Here is an 8,499-nt window from a genome sequence, read left to right on the forward strand (position 1 = left end):
ATGTATGTATATATATATATACATATATGTGTGTGTGTGTGTGTGTGTATGTGTGTGTGTGTGTGTGTGTATATGTATATGTATTATACATTATACATATAATCACTTTGGGCCATGTAAATGATTTCAGGTGTAATTCATTGCAATTACAACTGAACTCAAGGAAACAAAGATTACAAAATATTTAACGTTGAAATATGAAATAACTGCCAGCAAATAAATACACATTGCAGCAAAATATATTTACATTACGTTTATTTAACTTTCAGTTACCAGCACCGAATGGAAGCAACATTTGGTGCCGCATGTTATCATTTGTCTATTTATCAAGATATGCAGAAATGTCTTGTCAGGTTGCTGATAATATGTACATACTTACATACTTCCATCCATTCATCCATCCATCCATGCATACATACATACATACATGCATACACGCATGCATGTATATATGCATAGATATATACATAAATACATACGTATGTATGTGGTTACATATATTTGTGTGCGTATGCATAATTATATATGTGTCCGTATGAGTATATATACATATAATTACATTAGGTAATACAGTGTATATATACATTTATGTAGGAACATATACATAGGAACACGCCCTCATGAGTATATCTATTTACGTTTTTAGATCTGTTTTTGGTGATTGTGTTAGCATTTATATGTGATTTATAAAACTATTGATTATGTATCTCTATAAGAATTTAAAACTTAAAAATGAAAGAAGCTAAAATCGTTTAATTTCCTCTGTTGAGATAATATTTGTAATTTAGTTTTTCATTCATAACAGAATTGCCCAAATTTCTGATAAACGACATACTCACACATATTATTTTGTATGCAAGAAATTACAGACTTTATGACATTCAGGATTCTTATCTGCATATAAATGGCTATGGCGATGGTGGCCTGAATAATTTCGAATATATACAGTAAAAATGTTAGACAGAGAGACAAAAAAAAAATAGTAGAAAGCTATTTCTACAGAACGATATTTCTGTCGATCGAGTAATTAAATAAGTAACCCTGAATTAAAATAGATGAACTGGAAATATTATTGTCTCAACTTTAGATACACACACACACACACTCATATATATATATATATATATATATATATATATGTGTGTGTGTGTGTGTGTGTGTGTGTGTGTGTGTGTGTGTGTGTGTGTGTGTGTGTGTGTATGCGTGCCTGAAACTTTTGCACATAATCGAGCTAAAACTTCCTTATATGCGTTTACTCGCATATAAGTAATGCATTTTTATCTTAATGATATTCTTGTTGCACTTGACATGTGAGTAAGACTCACTGTAATTTGTCAATGATGCAATTTCAATTGATAATGCTTCTTGAATTATCAAGTAACACTTCAGCTTACTCTGCTTATTGAGGTATTAAGCGTATATAATAATATATGCGAAAATCCTCAAGAGTTCGATATGAATGTATACACATGCACATTTATTTACACGTTTTCATATAGATGTGCAATCTTTTATTTTTGTGGAATTTTATGTAAATACATGCGATTAATTTACTTCTCTAGCATTAAGCTTATGAAGTTATATACAGTTTTGGTGAAATGATTTAATATTTCATTGAAATAGGCACAGACTGACATGTCATATACGTCGTCCAATCCATTTGCATTACATTTCAGGGAAGAAATAATGTTTTAGTTTCTATTCCATAATTTGAAATGAAATGGCATTTCTGTTACTCTTTTGCCGAGGCATACAGATTTCGGTAATTACGCACTTTGTTCTAATATTAGTTTTACGTTTTACAACGGTTAACTGGCAGAATCGTTAGCAAACCTTGCAAAATATCTATCGAGTTTCGTCCGGTTTCAAGTTCTGTGTTTAAATGTCCTGAGGTCGGCTTTGTTTCATTCCCATTCGCGGATCAATGTGTTGAGTACTAGTAGATTAATGGTGTCGATATAATCGAGAATTCCACTCTCCGAAGATTATGACCTCGTGCCAAAATTTGAAACCAATATACTAAGTTATTCTGCTCTGTTGCTCAAACCGTCTAGTATTCACACAAATAATGAATAAATAACTACATTTATACTTTGTGTATCGATTTTGATACACTTGTAGCAATGAAGACTGAAATCAGTCTACTCGGCTATGTACCCTGTAACATATTGAAAAAAAGATTCCACTTAATCTAGAATAGATAATAACTGAACGTATCCGCGGTGGAAGCTGTATTATCATATTTACTTTGTTATATAACGCGTAAACTCTGTAACATTAGTCATCTGTGATGTGAAGCCACGTTGCATACGAATGCATACCTTGTGTAGAAAATACTGGAGCTGATTGTTTGAGAAAGTGCAACGAATGACAGTATCCGGATAGTTGACTGTTAGGTATATAAAACCTTTCATCTTGTTCATCTAAGGAAACCCATCAGTATGGTAAGTAGACGTGTATGTTCTAAGAAATTATCGTATGCTGATTTAATTATTTTCATATATTAGACCACTAACACATTAATATGACGCCTTGTTACAACTCAAACAACACTCTGCCAGAACAGTTTGCAATTATTTTACACTAGGCTGTTGACATACTATCGTAAAATATATTTTCATTTAATTTGCAGTTGTATTTACCTTTCAATTTAAGGCCTGTGTGGAAGGCACCTTCGTTCACAGTCGCAAATAAGCTAAACAGTTTAATATTTGACGTTTCAAACTTAAACCAAGCATATTTAAAAATATTGATTTTGGTTTATTCTAAGATGAAATGTGGGATAACGTGACTAATTCAGAACATATTCATGAACTAATGAACCTCTTGTCGTGGGCTGTGTAACTTTTGAACATACACCATGTATCAAGGAAACAATTGCTATTTTGCATCTGCTGTGTTAGAAAAATAATAATCCTTCCTTCTTACAGGCACAAGGCCTAAACTTTAGCGGGAGGAGGCAGTCGATTGCATCAACCCCAGTACACAATTGGTACTTAATTCATCGACCCAAAAGGATGAAAGGCGAAGTCAACTTCGGCGGAATTTTAAATCAGAACGTAGCGACGTGTGCAATGCCGCTAAGCATTTTGTCCAGCGTTCTAACGATTCTGCCAGGTTGCCGCCTGAATAGAAACAAATAATGTCATTACAGTTGACATGATAAAGAGCCGGCTATTGATTTTAAAGAGCGAACAAAAATGACTGAAAAGCATGACAAACATGTATAGTTCATAGTTCCAAAGTAGAAACTGATTAGTCATGATTAACAATTGATTACGATGAAAAGTGTTCCTCGTTGAGCTTTAGGTGTTTTCGCTCAATAAACACTCGCATCACTCGGTCTGGGAATCAAAACTGCGATCCTACAATCGCGAGTCCGCTGCACTAACCACTGGGCCGTTGCACCTCCACGATGAAAATGTAAATAATGTACGAAATTAAGTATGAATTGAATGTAAATTTTGTAAGGAGAATGAAAATGTATATGAAAAAAATTAATGTATAAAATTTAAAGCAATAATGTCCGGAATGTAAAAATTTATAAAATTTATAAGGATAAGAGAATAAATCTAAAACGTATACTAAAATAAAGGGGGGAAAAAACTATAGTGGTAAGAGATCTAACTTCTTTAGCCTTTAAATAATAAGGTGGGGGGATTGTCAAATCAATCTGAAATCGGTGGGATTGTCCTGTTTTTAAAATATATTTTTGCATATGCCTGCAACCCCTAAAAATCTGAGACGTCGAGCTCAATATTGAGTTGTTGTTTTGTTTTTTCACCTGAACAATATGTGTGCACTTTCAGCCAAGCAAAGCCTACGTTTCTTTGAGGGTGTGGATTTTCCGATTATTTTTCATTTAATCGTATATGCCGTATTATTGCACACACACCCACACACCCACACCCACACACACACACACGCACACACACACACACACACACACACACACACACACACACACACAAATATATATATATATACATATGCACACATACATACAGACATACATAGATACACACATACATACAAACATACATGCATAGATAGGCGCAATGATGGCTGCATGATAGGAAGCTCGCTTGCCCATCACATGCTACGGGGTTCCCGCCCACTGCGTGTTATACTGGGTAAGCGTTTATTACTATAGCCTCGAGCCGACCAACGTCTTGAGTAGATTTACTAGACTGAAACTAAAAAAATCATCTTGTATATATATGCCTATGTATATATATATGTGTGTATCAGTTTGTGTTTGTCTACCACACCACCTGACAACCGGTGTTCGTGCGTTTACGTCCTCGTAACATAGATGTTCAGCAAAAATAAGACCGATAGAATAAGTACCAAGCTTTAAAAATAAAGCTCTTGTTCTATTTGTCCGACTGAAACCCTTCTAGGAGGTGTCCCAGTATGACAGCGGTCTAATGAATGAATCAACTAAGAGATGAAAGAAAAAGGATAAATGCTAATCTTCGACAAGCTTAGATACACTGCTGCTAAAATTTGGCCCCCGACATGTCTAACTGAATAGATTCAACTGATAAGATTTTATGGTTTACCTGGTGTCTATGAAGGAAATTTGACTAGGTATTCTTAGAAGGTGATGGGATCTTTTACTTCATTCGTTTGTTTTGTGATAAGGTAATGTAGATCAAGTCAGGCTGCGGAAAGGAAAGTGTATTTGTTTTGTGAACCTTAATTGCACACGAAGACGATAGATAAATATAGATATATGTACATGCACATACATACGCACATACGCTACACACATACGTACACACACACACACACATATAATTTTCCCATCTAATATTCTGTGTATACGTTTGTGTGTGTATGCATGTATGAATATACGTACGTATATAGGTTAGATAAAATAAATTGTACTATGCGGAAACAAGGCAAAATGCATATACGAGGATTGATCAATGGAAACCCGGACTGTTGCTATAGTAGCGAAAATAAAGTTCACAGAGTAAAGCCACTTGGTGAAGATTCTCCTTGAACTGCGTTGTGCATGCGCACTAAGTATTAACGCACTAGGTCACTTTCTTTACAGCAGTGCTTGGAAGAAAGGTGTGTGTTCGTCGCATTGGCCATGATGGAGAAAGTTGGAATTGCGATACCTGCCCAGAGCCCTGTGCAAATTTGCAGAAAATTCACGGAGAGTATGAGCACCACACAAGTATCCGAGAGGTTCAGACGTTTGCAACATGGCCGAAAGTAACATCGATATTCAGGAACGTTCTGGGAGACCCACAATCAGCAGAACTGAGGAAGATATTGCAGATGTGCATGCAACTGTGAGAGGAAATCTGGACTCACTATCCGTGAGATATCAAAAGATGTGAAGATTAGTTACAGTTCAGTTCACGCCATTGTCACTGAAGATTTGGCTATGAGACGAGTGTCTGCCAAGTTTGTACCAAAACCGCTTTCAGCTGACCAAAAATATTCTAGTGTTTCGGTCGCACAAGATCCCCTCCGTTGTGTCGAGTACGGTGAACATTTTTGAAACCGTTGAGTAGGTTTCTGAGCAGGTATCACCATGCCTTTGGCAACATTGGTTGCAGATTCTCTGCTCAACTTTGTCATTTTCTATACGACGATCACACGCTGCACAGCTTCAGTCTAAGCACTGCTGTAAACAGCGGAAGTGAGTTAGAACGTTAAAACCTACTGTGTATGCACAACAGAGTGTAAAGTCAAACTGTGACAAGCAATTTTACTCTGACTGCTTTGGATTTGTTACTATGGTAAGAATCCTGATACTTATTAATCAGACCACGTAGATGTGAAAACAAAAAAAACATTTTATGTATTACCATGTATGCATTTGAGAATTCGGGAATGTGTCACATATATGAGGACACGTGGTGTAATGACAAATGGTAGTAAACTATTATCGTTGCTCATTTATGTGGGACAAGGTTAAGATGCGCACAGATTGGTGCCATTATTGAAACCAATCCAATTTGTGTTGTTCTAATTGATTGTTTAATAACCCTTTCTACTATAGGCACAATGCCTGAAATTTTGTCGGAGGGGGCCAGTTGATTTGATCGATCCGAGTACAAACTGGTTTCTTAATTCATCTACCCCGAAAAATTAAAGGCAAAGTCGACCTCGGCAGAATTTGAACTCAGAAACTAGCGACGGAAGAAATACCACTAGGCACTTTGGCCGGCGCGATAACGTTTCTGCTAGCCCACAGAATAAGGTATCAGTGTAATAGCGAGGCATAGGTCCTTCAGTCGAATGTCCATCACAGGTGAGATGCTAGATGAAAGAGGAAAGAGTGAGTGCAAGTTGTGGCGAAAGAGTCGGCAGATGTTCGCCATTGCCTTCGGCCTGAGCCGTGTGGAACTTAGGTGTTTGGCTCATAAGCACACACTTCGCGCGGTCTCAGATTCGAACTTGCGATCCCGTTAACCACTAAGCAATGTGACTCCACTATGTGCCTGTCTACTATCCAATATTTATTTATCGAAAAGGCGGCGAGTTCGCAGGAACGTTAGCATGCCGGTCGAACTGCATAGCGGTATAACGGCTCCGTGAATTATAGTGAATTATTGTGAATACTGCTGTGCTACTTAGTGAAAAATTTGTCAATTACTGTAAGTTGTCTCTGTAAATAATTGTGGTTTTTGTGGAATTATTGTTGCTACATTTCACCCGAGCCGCTAGACTTTTCCCCAGCTGTGGCGAGTGGTAGTGTCTCCAGTATGGAGAGCTACGTCAGGGCCACTGCGGCGGAGAAGCCAGTGCTGTTGGAAACCAAGTTGATCAAGCTGGATACGGAGGAGGTGAGCAGAAGCAGTAATTTAATAGAAGTAGAGGGAGACTCAAACGAATTGCCCCCGCCCCACACACACACACAAACGAAAGAGACCAAGGAAGACAAAATTCCACAGTTGTGTATCGTACACATGCTGTCGAAACCTGTGAAATTGAAATGGTGACGGAAGTGGAAATTGTAGAGTGCCTGGGTGAAATTGTAAATGAAGCCATGTACATTGGCAGAGTAAGAAAGTTTGGCACGGTAGACGTGAGGGTTACCACCATAGAAGAGGAAACCAAACATGCGACCAAATACAAAAATAGCATTACTACTAAGTTATAGAGGAAGAAGAAGTGTGAGAATACGTATTCCCAGAGTGCCACCAGAAAGTAAACCGGAGTGGATGGTTGCATCAGTACTGGCTGCAACCAAGGAGGATTCGGAATTGGGACCAATAGCGGAAACAAAAGTGTGCAACTGGTGGGGATTTGGACTCGAAATGTGGCTTTTTGCCACATTTCAGGACGTAGAAAGTATTCCCTACCAGATAGAAGTGGAAGACGAGTGAACGTTAAATGTCATAGTCGAGGGAAGGAAACCAAATTGTTACATATGCAGGGAGAGAGGTAATATGAAGATCAAATGCCCTCTATATGAGTACACACAGCCACGGCAAGAGAAAGCACAAATAGAGGAGGAAAACATTGTAGACTACACTGAGGAAATGAAAGAGAGATAGAAGTCTGAAACAGAGAAAACGAAGGAGAAGAACGAAAATGAATTTACTAACCCGAAAAAGCGAAAGAAAAATAAGTCGAAGGAACCATCAACAGAAAATAAAAAGAGATAGAAAAGCCAGAAACTAATAATATACAAGAAGAGGAGGAGAGAACGGATAAACATGTCAAATACAAGGGGTCTTTGATAACGTGCGAGAAAAGCGAGCAGATGGAGAGATAAGTCGCGAATTTGGAGGAAATAATCAGTGAAGATGCCGGAGAAACGTGCTGAGAAATGCATTTTGATACATGAGGAAAATTACTGGGAGTACATAAAAGAACTTGGTGAAAATATAATAGCGAAAAGGGTATGGTTGGTGGAGACACTACTCCCTAGAACTGATTATCTACAGTTGATGAACACAGAAGTAACAGTGATTAATGGGGGAAAATTATTTAAGTATATTAGTTTTTTGAGTTGCAAAACTGTTATAATGTTTACATGATGTTTAACGTGAAAGTGAAAAACTGGATAAATGTAACAACCGGATTTGCGGGGTGGAGTGGGAATTGCACCTCAATTTTTCATTCTTGCATATTATCATTTTATTTAAATTTTTCTTCTACTATTATCATTCGATTTTGTAATTTTTATTTCTCCGATTTTATGTTTGTTGCGTTTTGTACCGTCTTTATGTTTTATGATTTCTTAAAAAGTCTTTGTATAACCCTTTAGGGGTAATAAAAAAATCGGTGTTTTATCTGTCTTTATATACTGATTTCAATTTCTGCGGAGGTCGACTTTGCCTTTCATCCTTTCGAGGTCGATAAACTAAGTATTAGTTGCGTACTGGGTCTTATCTAATAAACTGGCCCCTCTACACAAATTACGTTCTTTGTGCCAAGAGTAGATAAGAATATTTGTCTATCTAAATATTCTCTCTCTCATCTCTCTCTCTCTCTCTCTCTCTCTCTCTCTCTCTCTCTCTCTCT

This window comes from Octopus bimaculoides, chromosome 7 (assembly GCF_001194135.2).
Source record: "Octopus bimaculoides isolate UCB-OBI-ISO-001 chromosome 7, ASM119413v2, whole genome shotgun sequence".
Taxonomy (NCBI): domain Eukaryota; kingdom Metazoa; phylum Mollusca; class Cephalopoda; order Octopoda; family Octopodidae; genus Octopus; species Octopus bimaculoides.